This window comes from Macaca nemestrina, chromosome 7 (genome assembly GCF_043159975.1).
Source record: "Macaca nemestrina isolate mMacNem1 chromosome 7, mMacNem.hap1, whole genome shotgun sequence".
Taxonomy (NCBI): domain Eukaryota; kingdom Metazoa; phylum Chordata; class Mammalia; order Primates; family Cercopithecidae; genus Macaca; species Macaca nemestrina.
The window spans coordinates 129,358,299-129,382,653 of NC_092131.1; the positions used below are offsets into that span (position 1 = coordinate 129,358,299).

At 38.6% G+C, this 24,355-nt stretch overlaps 1 long non-coding RNA gene across 1 annotated transcript; it reads left to right on the top strand.

The window, feature by feature from the left end:
* The first annotated feature begins 586 nt into the window (after positions 1-586).
* Positions 587-22,269, top strand: LOC105487374 (uncharacterized). The gene is made up of 3 exons (XR_011626383.1): positions 587-676; positions 13,204-13,384; positions 21,819-22,269. It is a non-coding gene; the product is annotated as an uncharacterized lncRNA (long non-coding RNA).
* Positions 22,270-24,355: the final 2,086 nt, after the last annotated feature.

Sequence of the window (24,355 nt, forward strand, 5' to 3'; positions counted from 1 at the left end):
TGTGTTATTTTTATATTCTCTTATCTCTGGGAAAAGAGAAGAGTTCAATTGCTGGGTTATATAGTAGTTGCATGTTTAGTTTATAAGAGACCGCCAAACTGTTTTCTAGAATGGCTGTACTATTTAACATTCTCACCAGTAATATATGTATGATCTGGTTTCTCTGTATCCTTCAAAGCATTTGGTGGTATCGCTAGTTTTTATTTTAGCCATTCTAATAGACGTGTAGTGATGTCTCACTGTGATTTTTAATTTGCATTTTTCTAATGTCTATTGATGTTGAATATCTTTTCATGTGTTTATTTGCCATCTGTGTATCCTCTTTGGTGAGATGCCTGTTCAGGTATTTGCGCATTCTCATTGGATTGTTTCCTTTGTGTGCTTTTTTAATTGCTGGGGTTTGAGAGTTCTTTTTATATCCTAGTCCTTTGTCAGATGTGGTTTGCAAATATTTCCTTCCACTCTGTAGCTTGTTCTTCCTCTTCTTAATGGGGTCTTTCACAGAACAGAAGTTTTTCATTTTCATGAAATGCAATTTGTCAATTTTTCCTTTTATATATAATTTTTTTTTTTTTTTTTTTTTTAGAGATAGGTCCTATGTTGCTCCAAGCTAGTCTTGAACTCCCAGCCTCACAGAATTCTCCCACCTCAGCCTCCCAGTGTGTTGGGATTACAGGTATGATCCACTGCTCCCAGCCTACTAGGTAATATTAAGTATTCACTTTTTTTAATTTTTAATTTTTAAATTTCTTTTTCTTTTTTGAGACAGGGTCTTGTACTGTCACCCAGGCTAAAGTTCAATGGCACGATCTCGGCTCACTGCAACCTCTACCTCCCGGATTTAAGCAATTTTCCTGCTTCAGCCTCCTAAGTAGCTGGGACTACAGACATGTGCCACCATGCCTGGCTAATTTTTGTATTTTTAGTAGAGATGGGGTTTCACTATGTTGGCCAGACTGGTCTCGAACTCCTGACCTCATGTGATCTGCCCACCTCAGCCTCCCAAAGTGCTGGGAACACAGATACGAGCCACTGTGCCCAGCCTAAAAATGTTTTTAAATTTTTTTATGGGCAGCCTTTATAGCCAGAGAAGGCTTAGAGAGACCCCCAAGTATTCACATTTATTTACACGAATTGTATTTGGTTTGGAATATATCATATTATTGGGATATGCTTTTCATGTCTGTAGCCTTACTTATTTTCAAAATGTGGTCTGTGTTTCCTTTCCTTTATTTTTGTTTGTATTTATTCCAATAATTTAGAATGTTTATATTTTTCTATTGAATGCATTTATAATAACTTTATATATGCCCTAATGATCATTTTCTTTAGATTGATCTAATGACTGTTATAAGAAAGATGTAATTGATAATGGAATCTTTCCTATTCTTTCCCTTTATTCTTTTTGTCTTCCATCATCTGATTTTATTTTTATTTTTTAAGAAATTGGGTCTTATTGCTTATCAGCCTTTTGGCTAAGATCAAGTGTGGAGATGGGGTCTTGCTATGTTGCCCAGGCTGGATTTGAACACCTGGGCTCAAGCAGTCTTCCCACCTCAGCCTCCTGAGTTATTGGCATGTGCCACTGCACCTGGTTGATATTAGACTTATTGTCTTTTGTAGTATTTACACTTTCCTAGAAAAGTATGTAGCTCCCTGTAATAGACAATCCAACTAATACTGGCTTTGAAAATATGGCTTTAGTTTTCTCACATAACAAGAATTCTGGAAATAGGTAGTTCTTGGCAGTTTCCCCTGCTCAACACTGTCATTGACGACTTAAGGTTTTTCTGTATTTCTGCTCTTCCATCCTCAGTATGTTGGCTCTTGACTTCATGCTTTTTGCTTCATATATCCAGGATGACTGCTGCAGCTCTGGCCATCACAATAGCATTTAAGACTAGAGGATGCTGGGTACAGTGGTTCACACCTGTAATCACAGTATTTGGGAGGCTGAGGCAGGAGAATCACTTGACCCTAGGAATTTAAGACCAGCTTGGATAGCATAGTGAGACCCTGTCTCTACAAAAAATAATTTAAAAATTAGCAGGCAAGCCAGGCATGATGGCTCACGCCTATAATCCCAGCACTTTGGGAGGCCAAGATGGGTGGATCACCTGAGGTTGGGAGTTTGAGACCAGCCTGACCAACATGGAGAAACCCTGTCTCTACTAAAAATACAAAATTAGCCGGGCGTGGTGGCACATATCTGTAATACCAGCTACTCGGGAGGCTGAGGCAGGAGAATCACTTGAACCCAGGAGGCGGAGGTTGCAGTGAGCCAAAATCGCACCACTGCACTCCGGCTTGGGTAACGAGAGAGCCTCTGTCTAAAAAAAAAAAAAAAAAGCCAGGCATCATGACATGTACCTGAAGTCCCAGCTAATCAGGAGGCTGAGACAGGAGCATTGCTTGAACCAAGGAGGTTGAGGCTGCAGTGAGCCATGATCAAGCACCACTGCACTCCAGCCTGGGTGACAGAACGAGACCATCTCAAAACAAAAAGGAAAAGCTGAGAGCAGCACTATTAGTGTTTGCAAAGCAAATACATGTTTACTCTATTGTCTTATTGGACAGAAATATATCATATAGTTATCTCTAGCTATAGAGGAGGAAAGAAAGTGATTATGTGGGTATGCCACTATTGAAATCAGTCTTTTGTTATGTCCTGTAGGAAAGTTTTAAAATTTTCCTCATATATATCTTCTACAGTTATTTTCATTCTTGGGTGTTTTATTCTTTACTATTTTGAATATATTTTGTTGTTACATTTTCTAATTGGTTATATGGCTAATGTTTAAATTAGCTTCTGATTTTTGAGTGTTGATTATTTTGTTCATCCATATAAGTAAAGTTTCTTCTTAGTTCTGATGGTAAGTTAGGGCAGTGAGGTAGAAGAGGGAGATGTAACAACCGACACCCTGGAAGTACTGCTTCTTCCATAGATCTTACTGCATATGCTGCCCCTTTGAACTAGCTTAGCTACCCAGCAAGGCCTAGCACAAATCCAAAAGCACAGCTTAAAGAGAGCAGTGGAGCGAATACCTCTCTAAAGGCAGAAAAGCTATGGTCATTTCCCAGTACAGAAAGATGAGCAAGAAAATTACCACAATTAATAATGTGTTTGGTCTTTTTTTCAGTCTACTCTTAGAAAAAAAAAATTGTGCAGCAGCTTTGCAAAACACTGCAAAGACAAAATGTAATAACAGAATAAACCCCTCCTCTAATGCTAGGGTATGGATCTTTTCTAATGACCAGAGTTTTAAACACAAGGTTTTCAAATAATTACCTGAGCTCTTGAATCTCCATAGCCCCAGAGCTGATTTTGGGGTAAGGACTAGAGAAACATGAATTGCTATGTGTAACAAAATGCAAGGAAATAGGATTTTGTTCCATCAAAGAACGGGGCACCAAAAAGTAAAAGAGGACGAGAAAAGAAGGGAGATAGTAAAACTAAGCATATATGACAAGAGGCTAGAGTCAAAGGAATATAAATGGCTGAGGAAATTTCATTTTTGTTTTTATTTTTTAAGAATATTTATTTAAATACGATGCATGAGAATGCAGGTATGAATAAAAGAAAATGAAAGTTACAGGTTTTCAAGCCAGTCAAACATCCAATACCTCCATGGTTTTAGGCAAAATTATAAGGGAGGTAAAGTTTGTCATTAGCAATCTCCTTCATGCTTTTCAGTATCCCTATCCTCCAGGTAATTAGCCCCTTTATCCTGCCTGAAAGCTCTCAAAATTCGTTCCCTATCTAGACCTTCCCTTTGCAAAGTTTATTCTTCCTTCTCTTAACTATCAAAGCATCTGCTTAGTAATATTTGGATATATCACTATATGATTGATTTGAATAATCTGATTTAAGATATGACTAAAATTTTAACTATCCTCTTAGAGAATTCATACTTTAAAACTGGTCTCTGTTAATTCATAGTTACTAAGAGGCATGTCTTTTAATGCTTCTAGTCTTGTCTATCCTCTATTATAGTCTCCTTGTTTCCTTTCTTTCCTTTTTTTTTTTTCTTTTTTTCAGTCAGAGTCTTGCTCTGTCGCCCAGGCTGGAGTGCAGTGGTGCGATCTCGGCTCACTGTAAGCTCCACCTCCCAGGTTCACACCATTCTCCTGCCTCAGCCTCCTAAGTAGCTGGGACTACAGGCGCCTGCCACCATGCCCAGCTAATTTTGTGTGTTTTTAATAGAGATGGGGTTTCACCATGTTGGCCAGGCTGGCCTCAGGTGATCCACCCTCCTCAGCCTCCCAAAGTGCTGGGATTACAGGCATGAGCCACCGCACCTGGTGAAAATTCACTACAAAAAATCCAAAAATTATCCAGGTGTGGTGGCATGCACCTACAGTCCCAGCTCCTCAGGAGGTATCACCTGAGCCCAGGAGGTCGAGGCTGCAGTGAGCCATGATCATGCCACTGAATTCCAGCCTGAGCAATAAAGTGAGGCCCCATCTCAAAAAAAAAAAAAATCTTTCAGCAACATAGGAACAGAGGAGAATGTCTTCAACTTGATAAAGAACATCTACAGAAAGCCTGACACTAACAACATACTTAGGGTAAGAAACTGGAAGCTTTCTTGCTAAGATCAGGAGCAAGGCCAGAATGTTCCCTTTCACCACTCCTTTTCAGTGTTGTACTAGAACTCTTAGCTAATGAAATAAGAAAAGGAAATAAAAGTTATATAGATTTGGACAGAAGAAATAAAAACTGTCTTTGTTCACAGAAGACACGATTTTGTATGTAAAAATCCAAAAGAAGTGACAAAAAATAAAACCTTCTGGAACTAATAAACAATTATAGCAAGATACAAAGTTAATATAAAAATTTCAATCACTATCCTATATGCCAGCTAAATATACCAGCAATAAACTAGTAGAATGTGAAATTACAAGCATTGTACCATTTACGTTAGCACCACCAAAAATGAAATACTTAGATATAAATCTAATAAAATACACATATAATCTATGTGAGGGAAAATACAAAACTCTGACGGAAGAAATCAAACAGAACTAAATAAATCAAGAGATATTTTTTGTTCTTGAATAGGAAGACTTAATATTATTAAGATGTCAGTTCTTCCTGACTTCATAGATTCAATACATTCCCAATTAAAATCCCAGCTACTTGATACAGGATTCTGGGAAGATGACAAAGTAGAAGGCACCAGGAATCTGTCTCCCCACCTGACAACCATAGCACTGGCAGAATTTGTCTGATGAAACTATTTTGAAACTCTAGAGTCTACTGAAGGCTTGCAACATCCAGGAGAAGTCTTGGATGCTAAAGTGAGTTTAAATTTGATCAAATTCAGCTCCTGAATACAATAGCAGGTAACCATCCTCCACCCCTGAGCCACTTGGCAGGCAGTTTGTGCAAGTGTTCCTAGAGCACCTTGCAAACATCTTGTGGGAACCCAGGTGGGGAAAAAGGTCCCTGTCCTTCAAATATTAGGCATCTAAGCCGTGATTGCTGATTACTGATGCTGATCAAAGAGGTGCAGACAAAGAGGTTGGCTGCCATTGTTGTAGTCTGGAAAGTATTGAGTCTGAGGAACAGAAATAATAAAGATTGAAGAAAAGTGAGCCAAAGGGACCTGTGGGACACAATCAAGTGAACGAAAGTGTGTGTTATGGTAATTTCAGAAAGAGGAGAGAGAGAGAGTTGGGGCAGAGAGAATATTTGAAGAAATAATGGCTGAAAACTTCCCAAATTAAATGAAAGACATGTGTATAAACATCCAAGAAGCTCAAAAAACTCTAAGATGAACTCAGAGATACACACTGAGACACGTTATAATTAAACTTTTGGAAACCAAAAACAATGACAGAATATTTAAAGAAGCAAGAGAAAAGTGACTCATCACATGTAAGGGATCCTCAATAAGATTATTAGAAGATTTCTCATCAGGACCTTTGAAGGTCAGAAGGCAGTGGGCCATTATATTCAAAGTGCTAAAAGGCAGGTGGGGGAAAGTCTGTCAACTAAGAATCCTATATTCAGCAAAACTGTCCTTCAAAAGTGAGGCAGAAATGAAGACCTTTCCAGGTGAATAAAAACTGAGGGAGCCTGTTACCACTGGACTTGCCCTGCAAGAAATGTTCTAAGTATCACTAGTGAGACAAAATAAGAAAAACACACTCAAGGGAGTCCTGCAGGATGAAATGATAGGACACTCAACAGTAACTCAAAACCATGTGAACAAATACAGATCTAAATAAAGGTAAATTTATGGGCAATTATAAAAGTTAGTATTATTATAACAATGATTTGTTTTCTACATGCTTCAAAAGACTAACCCTTTTTAGTATTATTGTAACTTTGGTTTACAACCCCACATTGTATTTTCTACACAATTTAAGAGAGTAGTGCATTTAAAAGAATTATTCATTTATGGTCAGGCATGGTGGCTCATGCCTGTAATCCCAGCACTTTGGGAAGCCATGGTGGGAAAATCACTTAAGATCAGGAGTTTGAGACCAGCCTGGCCAATGTGGTGAAACCCCATCTCTACTAAAAACACAAAAATTAGGCAGGTGTGGTGGTAGGCACCTGTAATCCCAGCTACATGGGAGGCTGAGGTGGGAGAATCACTTGAACCCGGGAGGCAGAGGTTGCAGTGAGCTGAGATTGCACCACTGCACTCCGGCCTGGGTGACAGAGCAAAACTCCATTTAAAAAAAAAAAAAAAGACTTGTTAGTTCATATAGTTTATACACATCTGTAAAATGTAATTTTATGACATCATCAACCAAAGGGTAGAGACAGAGCTGTAAAGGAGCAGAGTTTTTGAATGTTATTGAAGTTAAGCTGATATAATTCAAATTAGAGTGTTATAACTTGTCATAACTCTCAGAGATTAGAGTGTTATGAGCATTTTTGTTAGTCTGTTTTGTGTTGCAGTAAAGGAATACCTGAGACTAGGCAATTTATAAAGAAAGAGGTTTATTTTGGCTTATGGTTCTGCAGGCTGTACAAGAAGAATGGTGCCAATATCTGTCTCTGGTGAGGCCTTAGGAAGGCAAAGGGGGAGCTGGTGTATCACATGGTGAGAGAGGGAGTTAAGAGAGGAGGAGGAGCCAGGATCCTTTAAACAACTAAATAAAAAATTCTGGAGAATAAATGGTCTGAGTAAAAAAATTAAATAAACCAAAAAATAAACAACCAGCTCTCATGTAAACTAACTGAGTGAGAACTCACTCATCACCAAGGGAATAGTGCTCAGCCCCACCTCCAACACTGGGGATCATATTTCAACATGAGATTTGAAGGAGGACACACATCCAAACCATATCAGCATTAATATAAAAATCCTCAACAAAATACTAGCAAATTGGATTTAGTAACATATAAAAAAGGATTATACACCATGGCCATGTGGTTTTTTTCCTGGAATGCAATGATGGTTCCATATATGAAAATCAATCAGTGGAATACACCACATTAACAGAACGAATGTAAAAAGCACATGATCATCTTGATTGATGTAGAAAAAGCATTTGACAAGCTCCAACACCCTTTCATGATAAAAACACTCAACAAAATAGGAATAGAAGGAAATTAAAATATCAGCCTAATAGAGCATCCAGAAAATTAGGGGGAAATCCTGAAAGAGTGGGCTGCAGAGGAGATGAGCTTTAAGATCTGCATATAAAATTAGACTAAATTCTTGGCTCGTGACTAAACTACACATCCATGGAGGTGACTCTGCAGAGCCTTATGGAAAAGCAGCACGTGGAAGCTTAAAGGACTGTGTGAGATTTTACCTGTTGCCTACTGTATAGGAGACAGAATTTGGAGTATGAGATCAGGCAAGTTAGCTGTCTTTTAGAGCAAACTCATCTTCCTCAGAAGATGGGAAAGTGTAGAGGTTGTTACAATGTATCAAACGTAATGTACAGTAGTCAATAAAAAAAAATCACTAAACTTGTGGAGAAACAGGAAAATAAAATCCATAAGTAAAAGACTTTGAAACAGCCATTATAATTTTTATAATAACTTAGAAGATAAATGAATAATGAATGAACAGTTACAGCCTCTTAACATGGATATGGAAAGTATAAAACAAACTAAATAGAAATTCTGGAATTGAAAAATGCAGTAAGTAAAATTTTAAAATTGGCCTATGAATTAACCCTGCTCCACAAGGAGCAGTAAAAAAAATTAAAAAATGAAATGAAATGAAAAATTCTCTATATGTTCTCAACAGCAGGTTGGAGGCAGTGAGGAAAAAAGTGTCAGTGAACTTGGAAATAAGTTAATAGAAATGGACCAATCTGAAGAATGCAGAGGAAAAAAAGATTGAAGAAAAACAAACAGCATCAGAGCCCTATTGAGTAACAACAACAAGTAGAACAGGAGTCCTAGAATGAGTAGGATTGAGGCAGAAAAAAATACTTGAAAAAATAATGGCTGAAAACTGATCAAATTTTATAAAAAGATGTTGACATACAGATCCAAAAAGCTCAAAGAATTCAAAATAGGATGAATACAAAGAAAACCACACCTAAGCACACTATAATCAAACTGCTGAAACCGAAGATAAAGTCTTGAAAGCAGCCAGAGGAAAGCCACATGTGACAGAGGAACAATTGTGTGTGTGTGTGTGTAAATCAGCTGACTTCTCAATGGAAATAATGGAGCCTAGAAAACAATGGAATGACATCATTAAAATGTCGAAAGACAAAATACTGTCAACTCAGAATTCTACATCCAGTGAAATTATCTTTCAACAATTAAAGTGAAATAAAGCCATTCTGACACATAAGAACAGAAAATTCATTGCTAGCAGACCTCCACCACAAGAAATGTTAAAAGAAGTTATTCAGTCTGATGAGATGTGCCATCAAGTAGTAACTCAGATCTACAGTGATGAATGCACGTAACTGGAAACTGATATGGTTAATATAATTTTAAAAACTTCTGGTCATTAACAGACACTATTAAGAAAATGAATAGGCAAGCCACAAGTTGGGAGAAAAGATTTGTAAAACATATATGACAAAGAACTTGTATCCAAAATACATAAAGAACTTCTACAATTAATAATAAAATATAACCTAAATTTAAAAATAAGAAGACAAATTAAAGACACAAAGGAATTTATACAAATGGGTGTGGAAAAGGTGCTCAAAATCGTTAAATACCAGGGAAATGCAAATTAAAACTTAATGAGGTGCCATTTTATATTCACTAGAATGGCTAAATTTAAAAGGATTAACAACCACAAATGTTGGCAAAAATGTAGCATAGCAAAAATTGATGTTATCTTCTGCCACCCTAATCCTCCAAAATCTTGTCCTTGTCTGCTCTTCACATCCTTCCAGCCTCATCTTTGCCACTCTTGTCTGTGACTACTGCTCTCAAGCCACACTGGCTTTCTTTTAGTATCAGGAACATCCTAAACTCCTTCTTGCAAATGCTATTCTTCAACTGCTCCTTCTTCTCCTGGCCAAACTCTACTCTTCAAATCTTAGATTAAATATTCCCCAGTGAAGGCCTCCCTGACATTACACTTCAGCATGGATTGAGTAATCTCTGTATTACACATTCATAGTATTCTATACTTGTCTTCTTGGCATTTAACACAATTGTAACTAAGTAATTGTTTGTGGTATAATCTGCCTCCTCCACTAAATTACAAGTTCCAGAACACAGGGCATGAGTCTGTCTTGTTTATCTCAGATCCATTGTAAGTACTCAAAAAATATTTGTTAAATTAATGAATGACAAGGAAATGAGATCAAAATAAAACAAGCCAGGGCCAATTTCTGGGTGGTAAACATGATGTCAACATCGTATATAGATTGGTAGATCTGTATCAATGGTCCAAGAATGAGACCAGCTCCCTCCTCCTTCAATGAAGTAGCAAAGATTTCCTAGACTTGCCTGGTATGATTTTCTTAGTGATTACTCAGGTAGGAGGCAGTTTCTCATTTTTCTGGTTCATCTCTTTCCCAGCATATCACTGATGGAAGCTGAACTTAATGCTCTAAATGGCATCAATATTTTCTCTTTTGAGACAGGGTCTCGCTCTGTCGCCCAGGCTGGAGTGCAGTGGCAGAATCTTGGCTCACTGCAGGCTTCACCTCCCAGGTTCAAGTGATTCTCCCACCTCAGCCTCCCAAGTAGCCAGGATTACAGGAATGTGCCACCACACCTGGCTAATTTTTGTATTTTTAGTAGAGATGGGACTTCACCATATTGACCAGGCTGCTGTCGAACTCCTGGCCTCAAGTGATCTGCCCACCTCAGCCTCTGAAAGTGCTGGGATTACAGGTGTGAGCCACCACATCCAGCCGGCATTCATACTTTCTCCCATTTCACACTCTTGTTCTTCATCTCAGAATAACAGGACTGAACACAATATGAGAAAAAGGAGTATTTGGGGCCATGTATTGTATAATGTGTTAGAAAACAGGATGAATCTTCATGTATAAAGTAGTTACAGATGGAATCTCAATGTCCTAAGTAATAGCATTCTAGTTTCAACTAAGGTAGATGATGTCTATTTGTCAAGAGGAGAGCTATATAGCATCTTTTTTTTTTCTTTTCTTTTTTTTTTTTTTGAGACAGAGTCTCGCTCTGTCACCCAGGCTGGAGTGCAGTGGCGCATCTCAGCTCACTGCAGGCTCTGCCTCCCAGGTTCATGCCATTCTCCTGCCTCAGCCTCCCGAGTAGCTGGGACTACAGGTGCCTGCCACCATGCCCAGCTAATTTTTTGTATTTTTAGTAGAGGTGGGGTTTCACCGTGTTAGCCAAGATGGTCTCTGTCTCCTGACCTCGTGATCCGCCCACCTCAGCCTCCCTATATAGCATCTTTGAGTTGCCTTTCTGGGCCCTAGTGCTAATTAGTACCTTTAATCACCAGTGTATGTCCTGTAGACCTTCTTAGACCTAGTAGTAGATGCTTTCAGTGCTCTACCTATATCCTTTGGGCCTTAACACTTGCGTGTTTTCTGGCAGACTTCTAGTAGCCAACATCTGCATCTGTTTTCCTAAAGACTTCCACTGGAGCTGGGAAAGGATTCTCTCCCTAAGCTGGCCCAGATGTTCTAGGGAATTAATATCTGGCTCTGAGTAGCCCTCAACCAGATCCCTGCCCCTGTGTGTGGGAGGTATAACTCGGAAGCATGGATTTTATGTTGTTCCCATTATTTCTGCAGGATTAAGCTCTTATTGACCATAGTGGAAGCAAGCTTGATAATGCATCCTTTATTGGTTGCCTTCTCTTCCCTTTTTCACTTCCTCACTTCCCCTCTCCTCTTTCCCACCTTACGTTCGGCTTAGCATCCTGAGGTGGAGATCAAAATATGAAAAAGAAAAACTATTGATGATGCTAGTTGGGGCATCAGCTCCCCACAGCATTCCATTTGCAGCTTTCAAACAACCTACATGTACTTCAGTCTTTGTCTAGGATTGATCTGGACATTGGACACTCAGCTAAAGAGGCAGAATCTACAACTTGCTCAAAACTGTTGTGGTTCTTAATCACAACACCTAAGGGAGATGATAAACTTCCAAGAGAAACAGTATGATAGTTCCTCAACATACCTCCAGTTATGTCAAAGGACAGTGTAAAGAACATACAAACAGCAAACAGGAGGAGGTCATTCTGGTGGGAAGCAATCTGCCTATAGTCATTCTGGCAATATATGTTCCATTGTCCCACATAAAAACTAGACAATTGCTACTTAAGTCATTCAAGACCACAAAAGTTCTCATGTTCAGGATTAGTCATATTTGGTTTCTTTCTGGAAATACTGGAACAAACCATTTCTTTTCTTTTTCTTTTTTCTTTTTTTTTTTTTTTTTTTTGAGACTGAGTCTCACTCTGTCTCCCAGGCTGGAGTGCAGGGGTGTGATCTCAGTTCACTGCAACCTCTGCCTCCCAGATTCAAGCGATTCTCCTGTCTCAGCCTCCAGAGTAGCTGGAATTACAGGCATGCTCCACCACACCTGGCTAATTTTTGTATTTTCAGTAGAGATGGGGTTTCGGCATGTTGGCAAGGCTGGTCTTGAACTCCTGACCTCAGGTGATTCACCCACCTGTGCCTTCCAAAGTGCTGTGATTACAGGCGTGAGTCACCCGCGCCCAGTCACCATTTCTTTTTTTTTTTTTTTTTTTTGAGACAGAGTGTCACTCTGTCACCCAGGCTGGAGTGCAGTGGTGCAATCTTGGTTCACTGCAGGTCTCCGACCTCCCAGGTTCAAGCGATTCCTCTGCCTCGGCCTCCTGAGGAGCTGGGATTACAGGCGCCTGCCACCACACCCGGCTAGTTGTTTGCATTTTTTTTCATAGAGACAGGGTTTCACTGTATTAGCCATGACGGTCTCAACCTCCTGACCTCATGATCCGCCTGCCTCGGCCTCCCAAAGTGCTGGGATTACAGGTGTGAGTCACCACTCCCAGCCCACCATTTCTTACTTGTTACAAAAACTTAGGAAATAATTTCATACTTAGAGAAAAGTTATAATAGTTCAAAAACACCTAAACTCATTTTTTCCCTATATACTTTAACATTTGCTCTCTTGATTTATCTATATATGTTGGGCTCTTTTATAAGGCCTCCATGACTTCTATTTTTGCCACCAGACAGCTCATGGATGATTATAGCCCATTTCATTTATTCTGTGGGACACTGAGCTGATACACATCTATTTTTGAATAGTCTCCAATTCAGAGGTGATGGTAATATTTGAGTAAATATCTATTTTATTGAAATTCTACTGGGACCTTCTATTTCTGATCCTCTTATCAACTATTCTTTGGTTTCATATGTATCTATTGCCAGTTTAAGCTGCTTGTTCATTTGATTGCAGGAGGCATTCACTATACATTGGTGCTAGCTTCTGACGGACTATATTTATAACAGAGCTAATTATATCTGTTTCTTTGCACACTTGAACTCTTGCCTTGCCCTTTGGGATTACGAGTAGTTTAATGGCCTTAGCACAAATGCATTAATTAATTCAACAATTATTTATTAAACACCCATGCATACTAGACACTGTTCTACTCACTGAGCACATACCATTGAACAAAACTGTAAAAACCTTGCTGTCCTGAAGTTTACATTCCAGAGGGGTATATACTAGTCAGCTGCATTGCTGCAACGATGCTGCACAATAAATACTTCGAATATTCTCAGTGGCATACAATAACAGACATTTATTTTTCTCACTCTCAGGTCTGAAGATCAGACAAAGTTTGGCTGATCTTGGCTACGTTTGTCTATGTTTGGCTGGGCTAGGTTGGACTCCAATCTTCAGGTCAAGTTTACGTCTGCTTCACATGTCTTCATCATTCTAGAACCAGTTGCCTGCCTGAGAGATGTTCTTCCCACAGTGGGTGACAGAAGTATAAGAGAGGTGAGTAGAAATACATAATGCCTTTTAAGGTCTCATCTCAGGATTGTCATGGTCACTTCTGCTTACATTCCATTAGCCAAACCATGCCATGCTATGCCTAACATCAAGGGAGCAGAGAAATATATTCCATCAACGACAGTGGGAGGTTTTGCAAAGTCACATGGTGATAGGCATGATTGGATAATTCTAATATTGAGATGGGGCAGTAACGAATTGAGAACAATGGGCCAGGTGTGGTGGCTCACGCCTGTAATCCCAGCATTTTGGTAAGCCAAGGTGGGACGACTGCTTGAGCTCAGGAGTTCAAGACCAGCCTGGGCAAAAAAGCAAGACACCATCTCAATCAAAAAAACTTTTTTTTTTTTTGAGACGGAGTCTCGCTCTGCCGCCCAGGCTGGAGTGCAGTGGCCGGATCTCAGCTCACTGCAAGCTCCGCTTCCCGGGTTCACGCCATTCTCCTGCCTCAGCCTCCCGAGTAGCTGGGACTACAGGCGCCCGCCACCTCGCCCGGCTAGTTTTCTGTATTTTTTAGTAGAGACGGGGTTTCACCGTGTCGGCCAGGATGGTCTCGATCTCCTGACCTCGTGATCCGCCCGTCTCGGCCTCCCAAAGTGCTGGGATTACAGGCTTGAGCCACCGCACCCGGCCCAAAAAAACTTTTTTAATAATTGAAAAACAATGATCCAATCTACCTTCAGGAAGCGTGGGAGACAGAAAGTAAATTAATATATATCAAGTACATAAAGCAAGTTGAGGGCATAGAGAATGAGTAATCTTTAAGATACGGTGGGTCAGGAAAGCTTTTCCAAAAAGGTGACACTTAAGCAGAGTCCTGAAGCAAGTAAAGAATCAAGATTAATGGAGAGAATAGTGAATGAAAAAGCCCTAAGAAGGGCACTTGCTTGAAAGGATCAAGGAACCACAAGGAAGCCAATGTGGCCGAAGCAGAATGAGGAAGAGGGAGAACAGCAGGAAATGAAACTAGAGATATAATTGCTGAGTCATAAGATATACGCAGCTCCTAGATTACTAAGTATTAAGAAATTAATTTCTAAATTGTTTTGTTTTGTTTTGTTTTTGAGACAGCGTCTTACTCTGTTACCCAGGATGGAGTACAGTGGAGCGATCCAACTCCTGGGCTCAAGCAATCCACCTGCTTCAGCCTCCCAAGTTAGCTGGGAATACAGGTGTGCACCACCATGCCCAGTTAACTTTTTTCTTTTTAGTAGAGACGAGGTCTCACTATGTTGCCCAGGCTGGTCTTGAACTCCCAAAACTCAAGTGACCCTCCTGCCTCAGCCTCCCAAAGTGCTGTGATTACAGGCATGAGCCACTGTGCCTGGCCTAAAATGTTTTTTAACCAGTTTGTACTCCTGACAGCAGTGTATAAAAATTCTATTTTTATCAGAAGATAAGGGAAGAAAAAAAAGTCTGATAATGTGAGCCTTTTAAATGTAATAATAATTCTATTATGTATTTACACATTTTACTATAACATTATATTAATAATCTCATAATATGTATTATAATTTTATTAAACATTTTGTGTTTTGTTTTTTATTTCCCTAATTACTAGTAAAATTGAACAAACATCTTTCTTGTGTTATTAGCCATTTGGATTTCCTTTTGTAAATTAATTATGCAGATCCTTTGCCAATCTTTCTTTCTCTCTCTCTCTCTCTCTCTCTTTTTTTTTTTAAGAGTTGGGGTCTCACTCTGTTACCCAGGCTGGAGTGCAGTGGTGTGATCATAGCTCACTGCAGCCTTGACCTCCTAGGCTCAAGCAGTCCTCCCACCTTGGCCTCCTGAGTAGCTGAGACTACAGGCGTGTACCAACACATCTGGCTAATTTTTTTTTTTTTTTTTTTTTTTTACTTTTTGTAGAGACGAGTTCTCAATATATTTTCCAGGCTGGTCTCACACTCCTGGGCTCAAGCAATCCTCCTGCCTTGGCCTCCCAAACTGCCTCGATTACAGGCAAGAGCCACCATGCCTGACCCCTTTACCAATTTTTCTTCTATTGGGTAATTTGGCCCCATCCCTCCTTTTTCTTTGCATAGAATTTATTCATGTATTCTAGATACTGATCCTTTGTTATATATAGTAAATATCTTCTTACAGGTGAGCTTATCTCTTTGACTGCTTTATGTTATATCTTATAGTACAGAATTTTTAGGTTTTTGTGTTTTGTTCTATTTCGTTTCTTTGTTTTGTTTTGATACGGAGTCTCCCTCTGTTGCCCAGGTTGGAGTGCAGTGGCATAATCCCGGCTCGGTGCAACTTCTGCCTCCTGGGTTCAAGAATTCTCCTGTCTCAGCCTCCCAAGTGGCTGGGACTACAGGCACGCACCACCACGCCCGGCTAATTTTTGTAGTTTTAGTAGAGACACGGTTTCACCACATTCATCAGGCTGATCTTGAACTTACCTCAGGTGATCCACCCGCCTGGGCCTCCCAAAGTGTTGGGATTACAGGCGTGAGCCACTGCGTCCAGCCAAAGTTTTAAAACAGTAAAATTTATCAAGACTTTTTGTTGTGGTTTGTAATGGTTGTTTCTCTTAAGAACACCTAAATTCATAAAACTGTTTTATTATTATTCTCTAATTTTTTACCTTCAAAAATATTCTTGTTTATTTTGCAGAATTTCAAACCCAGAGAAAAGTTGAACAGTAAAATGAATACTGTTATACCTCTCACCTGTATTTATCAACTATTAACATCTTGACACATTCGCTCTCTCTATCTCTCTGTCTCTATATGTATTTTTTCCCTTTTGACAAACCATCTGAAAGTGAGTGTAGGCGTTGTGATATTTTACCTCTAAATATTTCACTTATCTCGGCCCGGCGCAGTGGCTTATGCCTGTAATTCCCAGAACTTTGGGAAGCTGTCTTGGGCAGATCACTTGAAGTCAAGAGTTTGACACCAGCCTGGCCAACATGGTGAAATCACGTCTCTACTAAAAATACAAAAATTAGCTGGTATGGTGGTGCGTGCCTGTAATTCCAGTTCCTTGGGAGTCTGAGGCGCTTGAACCCAGGAGGCACAAGTTGCAGTGAGCCAAACTCATGCCACTGCACTCCAACCTGGGCGACAGAGTGACACAGTGTCTCAAAAAAAGAAAAAAAATATATAAATATTTCAGCATATTTTCCAGAAAACAATGACATTCTCCTACATATCCATAGCATCATTACCACACCTGAGGAAAAAAAATTGTTAATTCAACACAACTTCCAACATTCTTTTCATACTCAAACTTCCTAAATTGTCAAAGAAAAAGGTTTATACTTTTTTTTTTTTTTTTTTTGAGACGGAGTTTTGCTCTTATTGCCCAGGCTAGAGTGCAATGGTACAATCTCGGTTCACTGCAACTTCCGCCTTCCAGTTTCAAGCGAGTCTTCTGCCTCAGCCTCCCAAGTCGCTGGGATTACAGGTGCCTGCACCACGCCCAGCTAATTTTTTTCTATTTTTAGTAGAGACGGGGTTGCACCATGTTGGTCAGGCTGGTCTTGAACTGCTGACCTCGTGATCCACCCACCTCGGCCTCCCAAAGTGCTGGGATTACAGGCATGAGCCACTGCCCGCGACCCAGTTTATACATTTTTCAAAAGTCCAGATTCAATGGATTTCATCTGACTGTTATATGCCTGTAGTCTCCTTCAGTTTAAACAATACTATTACCTCCTTCTGCTCCTCATAATATTAAATCCTTAAATAGTGGCCAGTTATCTCGTAGACTGTCTCATATTCTGGATTTTTGTTAGACTATTTATCATTAGATTCAGGTCAGACATTTCTAACAAAACACCACACAAGTGATGGTGTATACCTCCTACTGTATCATATCTAAAGGCACATGATAGGCTGGGTGTGGTGGCTTACACCTGCAATCCCAGCACTTTGGCAGGCCAAGGCAGGAAGATGACTTGAGGCCAGGAGTTCAAGGCTACAGTGATCTATGACTGCATCACTGCACACCATCCTGGGCAACAGAGCAAGACTCTATCTCAAAAGAAAAAAAAAAAAACTGCACATGGTGACCACTTAGTTAAGACTGTGATTGCCAAATATTTGCATTGTAGAGGTACATTTCCCCTTTGGAACTAATAAATATTTAGTGAAGTGATAATTTGATGTCATGTTTCCAAATAACCACTTGATGATGACTTATCAGTGATCCTTGCCTTAATTATGTTGGGGATTATAAAATAATGATTTTCAATTTCCATCATTCCTTCTATATTTATTAGCTGACATTCTTCTACACACAAAAAATCTACCTCTACTTTTTCCCTTTTTCACTGATTCTATCTTCTGTTGAGTGTCACTATGGACTCATGGATTTTTTAAAAAATTCAAAGTGTTAATAATCTATTATTTCCATTATTCTTTTTGATGCTTAGATTTCCTTCGAATTGGCCAGTGAAGGTCCCTAAAGTTTGCTTTTCACATATAGGACTTTGATCTTTTGGAACTTAAAAACAGAAAGATCACAAAGCAGGGATGAAGTTTTAAGTTATATTCCCTATTTAACCAGTTGTATCAGCCCCATTAGGTGGACTGTCCATAGTTCCCTCATTATGTATTTTTTAATGTTTCTTCTGTATTTCTAGGGTTTCTATTCTGTTCTGTTTATGTAATCGTGTACCAATACATTACCTTTTTTTTTTTTTTTTTTTTTTTTTTTTTGAGAAGGAGGGAGAAACAGGGTGTCACTGTGTTGTTCAGGCTGGTTTTGAACTCCTGTCCTCAAGCGATCCTCCCATCTCAACCTCCCAAGTAGTGGGGATTATAGGTGTGAGCCACTGCACCTAACTTCCACAGTCTTAATTACAATAGTTTGATAAGTCATCTTCACATCAGGTAGCGTAAATGTCCCCATCCTTTTGTTTTTCACAATTATCTTGGCCCTTTTGGGCCCTTTGCAAAGAGGACAGAATGAGCTGTCCTGAATTTGGACCTGACTCTTGTTCATTTTCCACAGAAAAAAAAAATCTGTGAGATTTTTGTTGTTGTGAATTGCATTGAATCCACAGGTTAATTTGGATATTTACCATCTTACAGATTCAAAATATTAAGCAGACATTGATAGTATTACAAGGAAAAAATTTAAAACATGAAGCCATCATGGGAGACTTAACACAGAAAAACATAAAACAAAGAGTAGTAAAGATGGTAGGGTGTGGTGGCTCAGGCCTGTAATCCCAGCACTTTAGGAGGCTGAGGCAGGCAGATCACTTGAGGTCAGGAGTTCAAGAGCAGCCTGGCCAACATGGTGAAACCCCATCTCTACGAAAAATACAAAAATTAGCCAGGCGTGATGGTGAGTGCCTGTAATCCCAGCTACTCGGGAGGCTGAGGCAGGAGACTCACTTGAACCCGGGAGGCAGAGGCTGCAGTGAGCCGAGATCGAGCCACTGCACTCCAGCCTGGGGGACAGAGCAAGACTCCATCTCAAAACAAACAAACAAAAAACACCAAAGAGTAGTAAAGAAACAGAAGATTTAAACAATAAAATATGCTCGAGTAATGTATATGTAAATATGTGTACCTACATATATACTTTAGTTATGTCCTTTTCATGCTTTTTTTTTTTTTTTTGCTTAATTAGGTTTACTTGTAGTTTGCCTTTCATTTAATTTTTGTCAAAAGAACTAGATTTTAGTCTATCATTTGAACCTAAGGTTTTTTTTCATATTTTTACAAAGTTTAGTTTAAAAATTTTCTTCCTTCTTTTGGCTTTTCTAGTTATTCTTTTACAGGTTCATGAATTGAACACATAACTCATTTATTTTAAACTATTTTTGTTGGTTGTTTTATTTTCATGCATCTATGGGTTTTGGTTATAGTAATTCTTTCATGGTTGTTTAGTTCTAAATATATTATCATTTCTGTTGTGATTTCCTTTTTACCCAATTTTTTTAGGGAGCATCATTTTGTCCTAAAAGATGTAGAGCTTTGTTTTTTTTTGTTTTGTTTTGTTTTAAACAGTCTCATTCTGTTACCCAGGCTGGAGTGCAGAGACATGATCTCAGCTCACTGCAAACTCTTTCCTCCCAGGCTCAAGCAATTCTTGTGCCTCAGCCTCCCAAGTAGCTGGGACTACAGGCATCTGCCATTGCACCCAGCTATTTATTTATTTATTTATTTTTTTAAGTAGAGATGGGTTTCACCATGTTAGCCAGTCTGATCTCAAACTCCTGGCCTCAAGTGATCCATCTGCCTCTGCCTCCCAAAGTGCTGGGATTACAGGCATGAGCCACCATGTCTGGACAACTATTTTTTTTAATCACTCACATTATTGAGTTCTAATTTAATTTCATTATGGTCAGGATCCATGGACTGATATATCCTTTGACATTTATTGAAACTATATAGTATTTGGTCAATTTTTGTAAATGTTCTATATAGATCTAAAAATAAAATAGTTCTCTTTCTGTTGCTTGTGCTATCTAGATTTTATCCTATTGGATTTTTTATTCCAATTAGTACTTTTTCATTTTAATTATTTATAGTTGGTTCTTTCTTATTTAAACCTGTTCTTGTTTTATTTCTACCTATTTTGTTTCATGGTTTTGGGTCTTTTTTTAAAATTTATGATTCTGTCATATATCTGTGCATCCTAAGAATACTTAGTCTTTATCACATTATACCCCAAATTAATCCAGAATGAATTCATATTCTGATTGTTGACTTTGTTTCTTTTTTTCTGAACTTTTTTTTTTTTTTTTTCAGACAGAGTCTTGCTCTGTCGCCCAGGTTGGAGTGCAGTGGCGTGACCATGGTCACTGGAGCCCCAACCTCCCAGGCTCAAGGATTCAGAAACTACAGGACTTCCCAAGCTCCTAGTACTACAGGAGTGTGCCACAACACCCAGCTAATTCTTTAACTTTTTGTACAGATAGGGTCTCACTATGTTGTCAGGGTTGGTCTCAAACTAGTGGGCTCAAGCAATCCTCTTGCCTTGGCCTCCCAAAGTGCTGGAATTACAGGCATGAGCCACCACGCCCGACTGAACATTTCTTTACATGTCTGGAATTCCTATTTGTAGGTACAAACATTTGGTTTATTTGTTTTTGTTTCTTTCTCCCTCTATGCTTATTCTGTCATACCTAGTAGTTTTGGGGTTTCCTTACATTGGCCAAAGGCCTCAGTCAAGAATCAGGTCTGATAATGTGGTATTTTAGATTTTCTGTTCTGTTATGCTACCAAGGAATATTACAGACACAGTAAATGAACCCACAGGCTGCTTAGTTTAGCAAGGTTACATTTGTGTCCTTCTCCCTCTTTAGGTCTGCAGTTCCAAATAAGCTAGTTAGTGCTGGCAGCAGTTTTTGTTTAGCTTCTTCTTTTTTTTTTTTTTTTAAAACAACTTGCTATCTTTGATTTATTCACTCTTCTAAACAATGTTAAATATCACCTTCTGATATTTCAAAGTTTATTCTGGGAAGAAAATTTAACTAATACTATGAATGCATATACATCAGGTATGACAATAGCCAAAGATGAGGTTTCCTAAGAAATGGAGGATTGAATCTAATAATTCACTTTTAAGTGGGAGATCCCCAGTACCCTTCTACCACACAACTCCAAGAACACTGGAAGCCATTCACGCAGCATGTAGATAAATGTTTTGTTTTGTTTTGTTTTCTGTAATAATTTAAAGTATCTGAAAAAAGACCTGTTAGCACTGAAGACCAATAATATCTCCAATGAGGCAGAGTTTCCTACGAAACTACTCATCCTTCCAATTGATCTTCACATATCTCTCAGAGCTTTGAAACAGCTTTCTAAACCTGACCAAGTTTGAACTAGTACTCAAGGCTTATAAGTCATTTGACAAATAGTTTCCAAATAAAAGATAAAGTATGAAAATAAAGATTGAAACTTAGAAGTTACTGAAATATAGAGAGCAGAATAAACATATTTATCTAAATAAATATCCATTAATTTACCTTGACTCATTATGCTATAAATATAATGACATATCATCATGTGGATTAAGATGAACATTTCTACCAGCTCGATACCAATACTACCTTTACTGTAGATTCTATCATTTGAACCCACAATATAGTTTACATTTTCTATGTCATTATAGTATTCTTTAATATCGAAAATATTGACAGGAAGAAATAATGAATAGCATATATTTGGTAAGAACAGATTATAAACTTTTTTTGTTTTAAAATACATTGTTGATATTCACAGGCATTTTTTCAATGTTTTTATCTCAAACTCTGGGACATGTTGTATGCTTTGTTTCCTTTTTAAAAAAAAAAAAATCTGTGCTGCTCATTGTAGTGTGGCTGAGTGGACTGCTCTAAGACCAGAAATATTTGCAAGTAGAGAAAAGTTACTTGAAACCATAACCAATTGGATTTAAAGGACAATATGATTTCTAAAATATTTTACTGTCTTTTATCATGCAGCTGGAAACCATCATTCTCAGCAAACTATCGCAAGAACAGAAAACCAAACACCGCGTGTTCTCACTCATAGGTGGGAACTGAACGATGAGATCATTTGGACTCGGGAAGGGAAACATCACACACCGGGGCCTATTATGGGGAGGGGGAGAGGGGAGGGATAGCATTGGGAGTTATACCTGATGTAAATGACCAGTTGATGGGTGCAGCACACCAACATGGCACAAGTATACATATGTAACAAACCTGCACGTTATGCACATGTACCCTAGAACTTAAAGTATAATTAAAAAAAAAAAGAGTTGACTGCTTAAATGAATCGATAAGGAGAAACAAGTAATAATTCAATATTTTTCAAATATTTGTGATAATTTGGCATATATTAGTCAAATATTTATCAAAATACATTAGAAGGATGATAGATTAGATGCTACAATAGGCAACATCTAGAAATAATGAAGCAATATAGCATGAATGTATCAATAATAGCACTCTTCAGTGACCTCTTCTTGTGTCATCAGAACATCTTAGAGTTATACAGGAATGAATAGAAATTAATGAATAGAATGAATAGACATTAAGAGAGATTGGGAGTCTTCAATATTTTCATATTAACACTTACATATAATGTGAAACAGGAACTGTGGTAGGTGGTGCATTCTATATCTTAACTCATGTATAACCAATTTTAGTCATATGCAAAACCCTATAAATGCAGGCCCTATTTTTTTCCACCTTCCCATAACTGAGGAATAAAACATTAGAAGAAATAAAGACTTTTTCATGATTTTCTATTTATTTAGCCACGGAAGCAGGACAAGTTGAAAATGATCTGATATCACAGCCTTAGTTCTTAAGTTTTGCTTTGGTAATGACTTCATTTCTTTAGACATTTATTGTATAGACTCAGAAGTATTTACACATTGAGACTTTTCATGTAAAAGATTATATTGTAGAATATATGGAAAATAACTAGAAGTAGTTCTTTTTAGTTCTTCATATATTCACATACTTGAAAATATGGGAAGTACTAGAATATATCATTTAATTTCATTTTCATTGAAATCTATGGTAGTATACACATTTTATAGTGAGAAGATTGAGATACAAAGTGTTTAGCTTCTTTTCTAGAGCTCCTCTTTCATGTAGGGTTGCGAAGCTGGCTTTAGTCCATGTCTTGAGAAGCACTTTTAGTCCCTTTCACCATATAGGAGCTGTCTCCCTGTTCACTTATGCTTTCTTTGGGACTTACAGCCTATGAAGTCTAGGGCTTAGCTTGAATCATAGCATTGCTTTTTTTCTTTTTTCCAGTCTATGAAAATGTTTATCTATTTTAACTGGACTTCTCTGTCTCCATCTCTCTCTTCCCACTTAACCTATTACAAAATATATATGGAACAAAGGGTGTGTACAAAAGGGTAATTTACTGAGCTATCTGACTGAAAATCCACTTAAGCTTCTTTTTTTTTTTTTTTTTTGAGACAGGGTCTTGCTGTGTTGCCCAGGCTGGAGTGCAGTGACTCAATCCCAGCTCACTACAACCTCAGCCTCCCAGGTTCAAGCAATTCTTCTGCCTCAGCCTCCCAAGTAGCCGGGATTACAGGCGCGTGCCCCCATGCCTGGCTAATTTTTGTGTTTTATAGTAGAGACAGGGGTCTCACCATGTTGGCCAGGCTGGTCTCGAACTCCTGACCTCAAGTGATCCACCCGCCTCGGCCTCCCAAAGTGCTGGGATTACAGGCGTGAACTGCCATACCTGGCATTACTTTCTTATTATCTCGCTTCTTTCACCTTCACTCAGACTTACTTTCTTCTCTTCCCCCCATTTAGAACTTTTGTTTCTTGAAGAGTCATCAGTGTTCAGCATCCTGTCAATTTAGTCATATAATTAAAGGATTCAAACTAAATTACAAATAAAGATTGTGAACCCAGTGAGTACTTAACCAGTTAATGTATAGGTTAGAGTTTGTGTGAGTGGTAATGTGAGGAGGGAGAGTTGACTTTGACTACATGTCTGTTCTTACAACCAGACAAAGGCCCAGGAATAGTCTGAAGAGCCTCTGAACTAAGGCCACTTGAAGTAAGGAGGCACAAGTAATTCTGCCATAACGAAACTCACCTGGTCGGAAGAGGGGCATGAAGAAAGGGTTTTCTAAGGCAGGATCAAAATGTGCATATATGTCTGTTTGTGTATCTGTGTGTGGGTGCATACATTTGTGTGCTGTATGTAAGCTCCAACCCACAGGAATAAAAGCATAAGTATTAACTTAAAGGGCTTCCAGTTACCATCTGGAAATGTTTGGGAATTACTGATCAGGACCAGGATTATAAAAATTATATAATTGCTCAATGTCTATTATTTTTGTTTTCTGCAAAGGTTACTAGTGAATCTCTAAATTAAACCAAAAGGATCCAAGGGCTTATCTTTACACACAACAAGAGTGAGGCTGGACATTATAGTCCATTTCATTGCCAGCTTTGGGGAGAAAAATGGATCTCAACCAATAGAGTAGTAGTGGCAGCAACTAAGGGTATGAAAG